Consider the following 10,895-nt stretch of genomic DNA (forward strand, 5'->3'; position numbering starts at 1 on the left):
AGTGTTCGGCCTCAACTACTTTCTGTGGGAGAGAACTCTGCAGATTCACCACTCTCTGGCTGAAGGAAGTCTCATCATCTCAGCCGTTATCCTCAAACTATTATCCCGAGTTCTGGACTCCCCACTAAAGAGAACATTCTTTCTGAATCTACCCTGTTTCATCCGGTCAGAATGTTATAAGGTTCCATTAGAATCATAGATTCCCTGCAGTACAGAACGAGGCCAATTCGGCCCATCAAGTCTGTACTGACCGCAACCCCATCCAGGCCCCACTCCTGTAACTACGTGCATTCACCCTGCTAATACCCCTGACACTAGGGCCAATTTAACACGGTCAATCAACATTAGCCGCACATCTTTGGACAATGGGAGGAAACCGGAACACCCGGAGGAAACCCATGCAGATACGGGGAAAATGTGCAAACTCAACACAGACAGCGACCCGATGCCAGATTTGAACCTCGGACCCTGGCGTTTTGAGGCGGCAGTGCTAACCAATGTACCACCCAAAACATATCTGCCCAGAAATAGCCAGGATTAGTTGGCAAGAAATGCATTTGCCAATGTTGGACACCTAAGTGTTAAAATAAGCCGCATCCCAGAAGTGACTCGAACACATGCTCCCTGGTTTAGGAAGCCAGTGCCTTACGCGTTAGGTTACTGGGACTATCGGTGAGCTACTGCTGCAACTTTAAAAAGCTGTATATCTCCATCCACATAGACAGTGACTAACCCCAGAATCGAAACCAGGTCCCTGGTATTGTGAGCCAGCAGAACTAGCCACTGTGCCGCCCTCTCCCACGAAGATTTGATCAGATTTCATGAGCTGCAGATTTTGTTTTTTTCTTTGCATTGCAGACTTTGGGATTGGTCCACATGGGGTTTCGTTTGAGAACCTGAGCACAAACTGTGAGGAAACTATCAGCACAACACACTCGCTCGAAAATAAATATATGATCAACAGGGTTGGCTCTGTAACTTGACGTTCATTTTATCTCCATTCACCTCTTCAGCTGGCCCCATGATTATGGGTTCAGGGAGCTGCCTGGATGTTTCTTTTTGTTCATGTGGGTGTCGCTGGCTAGATCAGCATGCACTGCCCATCAGTATTTAGCCTTGAGAAAGTTGTGGTGAGCTGCCTTCTTGAAACGTTGTAATCCATTTGTACAGGAACACTTACAGTGCTGTTAGGGAGGGAAGTCCACGAATTTGTCCCAATGACAGTGAAGGAACGGCGATATATTTCCAAATCAGAATGCTGAGGGAATTGAGGGTGGTGTTGGCTGTGTGGCGTTGGAGGGGGGAGGGGGGAGAGGGGGCGGGGGGGGGGGGGGGGGTTGGCAGGGGAGCTGCCAGGTGGAAGCGGTCTTGGGTTTGGGAGATGCTGTCTAAAGTGCCTTTGGTGGATTCCTGCACCATGCAGACAAGTGGAGAATATTCTATCGCACTCCTGACTTGTGCCACGTCGATCGTGGACTGTTTTGTGGGAGTCGGGAGGTGAGTTACTCCCACAGGATTCCCATCCTCTGCCCTGCTCTTTTTGCCACTGAATAAACTGATAACATGCGTGCTGAGTCAGAATAGGTGTGTCTTCTTTCCTGCTCAGTTTGTCGTGAATTTTCCGCACTTTTGTCTTTTCCTGAATGTATTTTGAGGCTCAAGTAAGGGCCAATGCCATATGATTGTAAGATACTACATTCAGGTAATATTCAATCGTGGATTCACGAGCGGGAGGGGTACGGTTTCGAGTCATGTTGTTGACGCTGGATTGATAAAGCAGAGAAGCAGGCTGAAGCTTTGGGAACCAGGGTTCGAATTCCAACACAGCAGATTAACTCAATTCAAGGCAAAGTAGAATTACTGTAAGTGAGTAGAGAAAATTTTAATTATGTAATATTTCCTCACAAAAACGAATATGTTTTGACCATGTTTCTGCCGATTTTGAAGCCTCGGACCGATATATAAACATTGCTGCACGCTGCTTTGCCATGGGCCAGTGGCGCAATGGATAACGCGTCTGACTACGGATCAGAAGATTCCAGGTTCGACTCCTGGCTGGCTCTGTGTGATAATTTAACAGTAGTTCACAAACAGTAGTTCGTGTGGGTGAAAAATGTGTGTTGACAAATTTTGGACCAATTCAGAGAAATGTTGACCAAATGCAGTCAGCTTCTATGATGAAATTTATCTTAGCTAATGATTGTTCAAAAAAGTGTTGACTATTTTAAGAAAAAAAATACTGATAAACTTCAATTAAGTTTTTTTTAAAAAAATAGTTTATTTAAATGACGAATTCTCGTTAAAGTATTCGGGGAAAATATGTTAGCAAGTTTAAGCTACTCTTTAAAAAGTTGGAAATTTCTCGAAAAATATGAGGAAACATTACATTTTTCAAAATGGTGAAAACATTTTCTAAAAAGTTGATGAACTCTGATTAAACATGTTTAATTTTAAGAAGCAAAATACACAGAAATGTTTTTTAAAAGTTGACAAATTTCAGTTAAATCAGATGGAGGAATTTCTTTGGAGTAAGTTTAGTTTTGAAAAGTTCAAATTAGCCAGAAGTTTCTGGTTTGTGATGCTGGGATTGTTGTCCATTGGAGCGAAGGAGATTGAGGAGCGATTTAATCGAGGTGGACTAGATTAGGGCAAGTTTAGAGGGGGAGGGGCAAATTTTAAGATATTGGGCAAGGCGGGGGCGAAGAAGATTTGGAAGCAACATTTTTTCCACAGCGAGTGCTCAGGACCTGGAACTCATTGCCTCCGAGAGTGTTGGATGCGGTCAATTTAGGTAATAGAAATTCTGAGGTGGACATGGACTTCCTGAGAAAGAAGATGGGTCTCCAGGAACATTCTTTAGGCAGGTAGATGGATCTCCTCGGTGACATTGAATCTGAAGATCAACCTGTGGAAGCACACCCCTTCCCCGGCCACCGCCCCCACCCACTGTTGAGAACAGTACAGCACAGGAAACAGGCCCTTCGGCCCTCCAAAACGTTTGACAAGAACCCCGCTGATATTAAATGCAAGGGCATCAAAATCAAAAAGGGTATTTTGGAACATTCGTTCTTCGTTGTAGATATTTTCAATTTCATATAACGTGAAAAAGGATATGCAAAATATTCAGACTGTTGAATGGGAACTCCCGACATTGTTACAAGGACAACATTAACCATTTACCTCATTGTCACCACCTCAGAAGCTGTCTTGGCTCAAGGGCCAACATTGCGATGAATCCTCGTTTCGGTCCCGCTGTGGGGAAAACAACTTCATTGATTCACTGGCCCTGCTCTGACGTAATAAACTGGAGAACAAAGGGTCTGTGAGCTGATTGGATGAATTGGAGAATCAGGGACATGATTGGACGTCACCAGTTGATTCGTTTGGGAATTAACCAATCGCTGGAGAGACCGGAAATACATGTAAATATCTTCACCCAAACAATTACAGATTGAACCCATTCTGTTTAATTCCGCAATAAACTCGCTGCAAACATGTTGGGTATCATTTTGTATTCGTTTCTCACTGTTTCAGCTCTTTTGCCTGGTAAGTCTACAAGGGACATAAACTTCTTCTTGCAAGCGATGTCGACAGTAATTTAGGTCCGCTTTGCTGTAGATGATAATGTGATCCGTGTTCTGATGTTATGAGTTACAATAGAATGATAATAACACCTTAACTTTCAATATTTCTAAATTTCTGCCGGTGTCACTACTGGAGACTCAATATCAAAGGAGCCGGTTACAGCGATGAAGTTTGAATGGGACTCAAAGAACAAAGAACAAAGAAAGTTACAGGCTCTTAGGCCCTCCAAGCCTGCACCGATCATGTTGCCCGACTGAACTAAAACCCGCTATCCTTCCGGGGACCATATCCCTCTATTCCCATCTTACTCATATATTTGTCCGGACGCACCTTAAATGTCACTATCGTATCTGTTTCCACTACCTCCCCCGGCAGCGTGTTCCAGGCACCCATCACACTCGGTGTAAAACACTTACCTCATTAATCTCCTTTAAACCTTGCCCCTCGCACCTTAAACCTATGCCCCTTAGTAATTGACTCTTCCACCCTGGGAAAAACCTTCTGACTATCCACTCTAGCCATGCCCCTCAGAATCTTGTAGACTTGTATCAGGTCGTCCCTCAACCTCCGTCGTTCAAGTGACAACAAACCAAGTTTCTCCAACCTCTCTTCTTAGCTAATGGGCGGCATGGTAGCACAGTGGTTAGCAGTGCTTCTTCACAGCTCCAGGGACCTGGGTTTGATTCCCGGCTTTGGTCACGGTCTGTGGCGTAAGCACATTCTCCTCGTGTCAGCGTGGGTTTCCTCCAGGTGCTCGGATTTCCTCCCACAGTCCAAAAATGTGCGGGTTAGGTTTATTAGTCATGCTAAAATTGCCCCTTAGAGTTCTGAGATGCGTAGGTTTGAGGGATTAACGTGTACATGTGGGGGTAGGGTCTGGGTGGGATTGTGGTCAGTGCAGACTCGATGGGCCGAATGGCCTCCTTCTGTACTGCAGGGTTTCTATGATTCTGATGCTCTCCATGCCAGGCAACATCCTGGTAAATCTTTTCTGCACCCTCTCCAAAGCCTCAACATCGTTCTGGTAGTGTGGCGACCAAAATTGAAAATTATATTCCAAGTACGGCCTAACTAACGTGCTATAAAGCTGCAATATGACTCGCCATTTTTTAAACTCAATGCCCCGGTGACCAATAGGTTAACTGCATAGCAGCTGGTGCATATTACATTCAATTGTATCGCCAGGACCGGGAGAAGGTTCCCAGCAAAAAGAACGGAGAAAGCCCCCATCTTCTTGATCTATATCTCTTATTATGGAGATATTTCCAGTGCAAAGGGCGTGGGAACACTATTTTCTGCATATATCGAGAGGTCGAAAAGCGAGGGGAACTTCAGCATGTGTGAGCTGTGGCTGTCGGACAGCGCGGTGTATTACTGTGGACTGAGAGACGCAATGACAGAAACCAGAGGGAGCCTGGTATGAAAAAAAAAACATTGCCCCAGAGTGACAAGATGAACGGACCAGAGAATGGTAATAATATTGGGCTATAAATAGAGCATGATTCACTCTGTGGTGCTTCTATACATTTTCGGTATTGCTGATACTCACAACAGGAGAGGCGATGGCCGAGGGGGTATTATCCTGAGACTATTAATCCAGAAACTCAGTGAATGTTGCGCGGACCCGATTCAATGAAAACAATATCGACAACTAAGAATCTACTGACGACCATGAAGCCATTGTCGATTGTCGGAAAAACCCACTTTGTTCACTCATGTACTTTGGGGAATGAAATCTGCCGTCCTTACCTGGTCTGGCCTACACGTGACTCCAAAGCCAAAACAATGTGGTTGATCTCAACTACCGATGGACAACTAGTGGTATCCATGTCCCACACACAGAAAAAATTCACTGGAATCACTGTTAAAACTGTCCTGATAATAAGGCTAATGGACGTATTGAGAAAAAAAAAACAAGGACAGAACTATTTAGCCTCCATTAGCTTCCGGGTCACAGTAAGAAAATAAGGGTTTTTTGTGGAATGTCAATTATTGAGCATGTTCAAAAAAATCAACAGCTTTTGGAAGCCGAATGGCATTAAGCGCTATGCAGATAGCGCGGGAAAGTGGCGTTCAGGCTGGTCAGCCCTGATCTAACTGAATGACGAAGCAGAATCGAAGGACAGAATGGCCTACTGCTGTTCCCATGTTCCTGTACCCCATTTTTCTACATTCTTCCCCAAGTCAATCGCTAAATGTGTAAGTTCTCTCTGTAAGGATGATTATGTTAATCCAGCTCACGGTGCGTCTGGTTACTGTCTGCTATCTCACCACCTGGGTGTCACACAGCACCACTGGAGACAGAAGGGAGGGAGCTGAGAACATACGAAAAAGGAAGCTGATTATTGAAGGCTGGGATTAGACCGGATAAAATCAAACACGCAGCTCCCCTTTTACAGAGCGACAGCGGCAATGCAGCTGCTGTGGGGATCATTCCTGACAGGTAATTACGTGCAAAAAACATTGCACTGTTTCACACGTTTCCCAAGCTTGGTTCCAGACCACAAATTAATCATACGCCCTTCTGACCATTTTCTGTGTTGTTATTTCCATATTTGAGACATGGAGATTCTGTCACCCAGCCGCTCACATCAGATGTTAAGAGAGAAGGCGAGATCGTGTTTTTAACGTGTAGCAATGAAACCAAGCACGCTGAATGTCTTCTTCACCACTCTGTCCACCTGTGACTCCACTTTCAAGGAGCAGAGAGCGACTATAGGCTGTACTGGTACCGACAACATCCAGACACACAGCCCGTGTTTATAGTGCGGAAAGATACTGATAGTTATGAAAATAAAGCATATGTTTTTAAAAGTCGCTTCTATGTAGCTAATGTCGCTCTGTAGGAGGTAGCTAAAAATGGATACAAAATTGGCTTGATGACAGAAGCCACAGGTCGGTTGTAGAGGGTTGTTTTTTAAACTGGAGGCCTGTGACCAGCGTTGTGCCTCAGGGATCAGTGCTGGGTCCACTGTTATTTGTCATTTATATTAATTATTTAGGTGAGAAAAAAGGAGGCATGTTTAGGAAGTTTGCAGATGACACGAAGATTGGTGGCACAGTGGACAGTGAAGAAGGTTATCTCGGATTGCAACGGGATCTTGATAAATTGGGCCAGTGGGCTCACGAATGGCAGATGGAGTTTACTTTAGATAAATGCGAGGTTATGCATTTTGGTAGATTGAACCAGGGCAGGACTTACTCAGTTAATGGTAGGTCATTGAGAAGAGTTACAGAGCAAAGGGATCTAGAGGTACAGGTTCATAGCTCCTTGAAAGTGGAGCCACAGGTGGACAGAGTGGTGAAGAAGACATTCAGCGTGCGTGGTTTCATTGCTCAGAACATTGAATACAGGGGTTGGAACGTCTTGTTGAAGTTGTACAAGACATTGGTAAGGCTACACTTGGAATACTGTGTACAGTTCTGTTCACCCTATTATAGAAATATATTATTAAACTAGAAAGAGTGCAGGAAAGATTTACTAGGATGCTACCGAGACTTGATGGTTTGAGCTATAAGGAGAGGCTGGATAGACTGGGACATTTTTCTCTGGAACGTAGAAGGCTGAGGGGTGATCTTATAGAGGTCTATAAAATAATGAGGGGCATGGTTCATCGAGATAGTCAATATTTTTTCCCAAAGGTAGGGGAGTCTAAAACTAGAGGGCACAGGGATTCAAGGAATATATGAAGTCAACAATATAAAGTACAATCTGATATGGGAAAGGTTTATCCTGAAACATCTACTCGATTGAACTGCGATTGTAGAGCATCAGGCCACTGGTTCATTTAAATAAGTTTAAATTTGGGGCACAGGTCAGGGCACAGTTGGTTATGCAGAGAGTGGTCATCATTTACAATGCAATTTGATCAATGTAACAGAGTCCAAAACAAACATAGTGGTCTCCTAACAAGTAAGGCAAATTATAAGGATGTTTGCAGATTTCTGAATTGGTGACTTATGATGAGAATAATGAAAGTACCCATTCCCCAGTGCCATGCGACTTCTTGATTGATTAGCTGCAGTGGTCATGAATACGTGATGCTCTGTTGGTGCTGAGTGGTAAATGGCTTTCTTTCTGGAGATTCAATGTATTCATTATATGTTCAAAATATGTTTCTGCCAAATCTTTCCTGATTTGTATTATTGTTACTGTGATGCAACCTGTAGATTTTAGGACTCCTGTGAAATTGAATGCGAGTTGTTTTCTACATAGATAGCTTTGAAATTTGCTGTTGAGTGCAATGACCTCGGCCTCAAATGCTTTCCCCAAAATCAGAAATGCTGAATTTTATGACGCAATGTCAGGAAAGAAACGTTCCCACTTTGACACCGTGCACATATTAGCATCTGCTGCAGTTTACAACAGAATTTAGTTGGTTTAATAGGTGCAGACTAACATAGTTAATCACCATCTGAAACATGTCTAATAGTGGTGCGTGCTCAAAAATACACAATGCCCTGTATGAACGCAAAGAAACATTAAACTAAATAAAAATACTATCTGTTTCGCGTCGTAAATAAAAGGACTTCATTGTGTCCCTATACCATCACCCCCGCCCCCCCCCACGCCCCCTCCACTGACTATAACAGTACACATAAGGATTAGAATGGCTAGTTTCCAAGGTGCAGGTTAGTGTCACGTTACTTTCCTCCTTAACAGATATTTCAGGACCCAGTTGTTCCACTTTGTCTTGGTGGCTCCATTCTAACAGAAATAACAACAATAATGAGAATCAGAGTCAGCCTCATGTTGAGCGATACAATTATCATCTCCACCATCACTGTTGCTTTAGCAACAATAACATCTGGGTTGCAGCAGTCAGGAGGAGCATGTAGTTTTACTGGGAAGGAAAAAAACTTTCTGAGGACTGAAATAATGATGAGGATCTGAGCGAGACAGTTTTCCATGATCCTCCTCAGTCTGTAACTCAGCAGTGAGAGGAATCCTCCGTCAGAGACAGAAACACAGATCCCCGTCCCATTGCACTGCTCATCCAACCTCAATGAGAGGAATGGCGCAACTTCAGCAATCTGTCCAATCACACAATCGGGTCAGAGTGAGAGCAGCAAACGGAAGCTGTGGGCGGGGTACCGCAGATTCAATATTGAGTGACGCGTGCGGTGACTCTCAGCGGCACTCGGAACTGTTGGGCGGAAATAGAACCAGTTGAAACTACAGAAGTCTCTTATCATCCTGCGCCTACTCACTTTTCAGGGTGTCTAACAATAAATAAAGCGACTGCGACATGAAGCAAGGAGAACCATAGAATCTTTGAAAGGCAAATTGGTCATCCGGCGTATCTATGTTTCCTTGGAGGAGTTCTCCAAATCATCCAATTCTCCCCGCAGCTCCGTGAAATCTCTGCTTAACTAACTTTGCTCTCAAGAGTACAAACCCGGTCTCTATAACCTCACCACAAAACTGAATTTCCTCATCCCTGGAAAGGCGGAGGATTGAGCGGAGATTTTGGAAAATATTGTCAGTTGGCAGATGGGGAAAATGGAGCAGGAAGCAAACCAGAAAACACTGCCCCAGCTTTGCGAATCTTTAGAAACTGTTTGGGAACTGGAATCAGAGGAGATTGAAGGGTTGACTGACTGAGCAGAGACAATCAAGGCAACCTTCCATTCTTTAAGAGGCTGGAACGTTGACTCTGATGTTTTCAGTAAAATTAACTGATCAGAGACATTGAAAGGATTCTCGTTACTGCACATCAGCAATTCAAACCGAATATCAATTTCGGAACAGTCAGAATATTTGGTTTCAGACAAGACACCGAAAGGCTTGAATGGAGACGGCGCCGGTTGTTGGAGAGCCGGTTCCCGATGACATGGATGTGTCTGCAATGGGGGGTCTCTGACTATTGGACTTAACTTGTATCTGCAGCTAACCCATTAGAAATCCGTTCAATTATTCCATTCTCACCAACCCATAAATTATTCTCTCTTACTCAGTTACACAGTTAATGAGACAGGGAAAAGCTGCAATATTTCAGTCTCCCCCACTCTCCAAACACCCCCTGCCGGCAAAAAGCACTGGCGATTTAGCTGCATAAGTTTTCTAAGAAATGGTGAAGACCAATGTTTGTCAATATTTTGATTGATCCCCTTTTCAGTTCACATTTAACCATAAACTGGAATTCGGAAACTTCAGAGCAGTGAGTTTTGATAACGTTTCTGCCCCGTTTATTGCCTGGGACCTGCGCAAATATGTGCAAAGATGTGCGGGTTAGGTTGATTGGCCAGGTTAAAAATTGTCCCTTAGAGTCCTGGGATGCGTAGGTTAGAGGGGGGATTAGCGGGTAAAATATGTGGGGGTAGGGCCTGGGTGGGATTGTGGTCGGTGCAGACTCGATGGGCCGAATGGCCTCCTTCTGCACTGTAGGGTTTCTATGTTTCTATGTTTCTATGAATAGAATGTGATAACACCTTCAATACAGAAAATCCGCTGAGGACAAAAGCGGCTGGTCTAGAAGGTCAAACCGTGCAGTCTGATTTAACTTCACAACCTGATTTGTGGAAGTACAATTCGGCTCAATACCCTTTTTTGATGCGGCAGAGAAATTCATCTCACATTAGAATCATAAAATGACATTTGCGCCTTTTTTCTCTTTTGCCATGTCTCGGGCGGCACGGTGGTACAGTGGTCAGCACTGCTATCTCACAGCGCTAAAGACCCAGGTTCAATTCCCAGCTTTAGTTATTGTCTGTGTGGCGCTTGTACGTTCGCCCCGTGTCTGCGTGGGTTTCTTCTCACAGCCTGAAAGACGTGCTGGTTATGTGCATTGACCCCAACAGGCGCCGGAGGCTCGCGACTAAGGAATTTCACAGTGTCTTCATTGCAGTGTAAGCCTTACTTGTAGCTAATAAATAAACTTTACTTTAACTGAGCATTTTGCAGAATATTATTTAACACTTGGAAATGCAACTGCAGTTAGGCTGAGAGATAATGTTTTCTGTCAATATTTAATAACAAACGGAAATTAGGTAACTTTTCCTCACACTGAGAGATGAGGAAATTTGAACACTGTTGTTGTCCTATTTCACACAGGGAACCATTAACGTGTTAGGTGAATTTATTAAACACCACACTTCAGAAACAGAGAATACATGACTCTGAAGTACAGTCAGACAGCGCGGTTCGAATTCCAGTCAGTTGTCGAGCATCGTTTTTGTAGTGTAGTGATTATCACATTCATCTGAAACATGAAAGGTTCCCAGTTCCAAAACGGGTGGAAACATTTATACTTATTTTTAACCTGAGTGAGAGGAAATTGCTGAATACAGTATCTTACACAGAGTTGCAT

The 10,895-nt window shown here is 43.9% G+C and overlaps 1 non-coding gene across 1 annotated transcript; it reads left to right on the plus strand.

Moving 5' to 3' along the window:
- The first annotated feature begins 1,990 nt into the window (after positions 1-1,990).
- On the plus strand, positions 1,991-2,063 carry trnar-acg (transfer RNA arginine (anticodon ACG)). Its single transcript has one exon. It is a non-coding gene; the product is annotated as a tRNA-Arg (tRNA).
- Positions 2,064-10,895: the final 8,832 nt, after the last annotated feature.

Source organism: Mustelus asterias, unplaced genomic scaffold (assembly GCF_964213995.1).
Source record: "Mustelus asterias unplaced genomic scaffold, sMusAst1.hap1.1 HAP1_SCAFFOLD_50, whole genome shotgun sequence".
Lineage (NCBI taxonomy): Eukaryota > Metazoa > Chordata > Chondrichthyes > Carcharhiniformes > Triakidae > Mustelus > Mustelus asterias.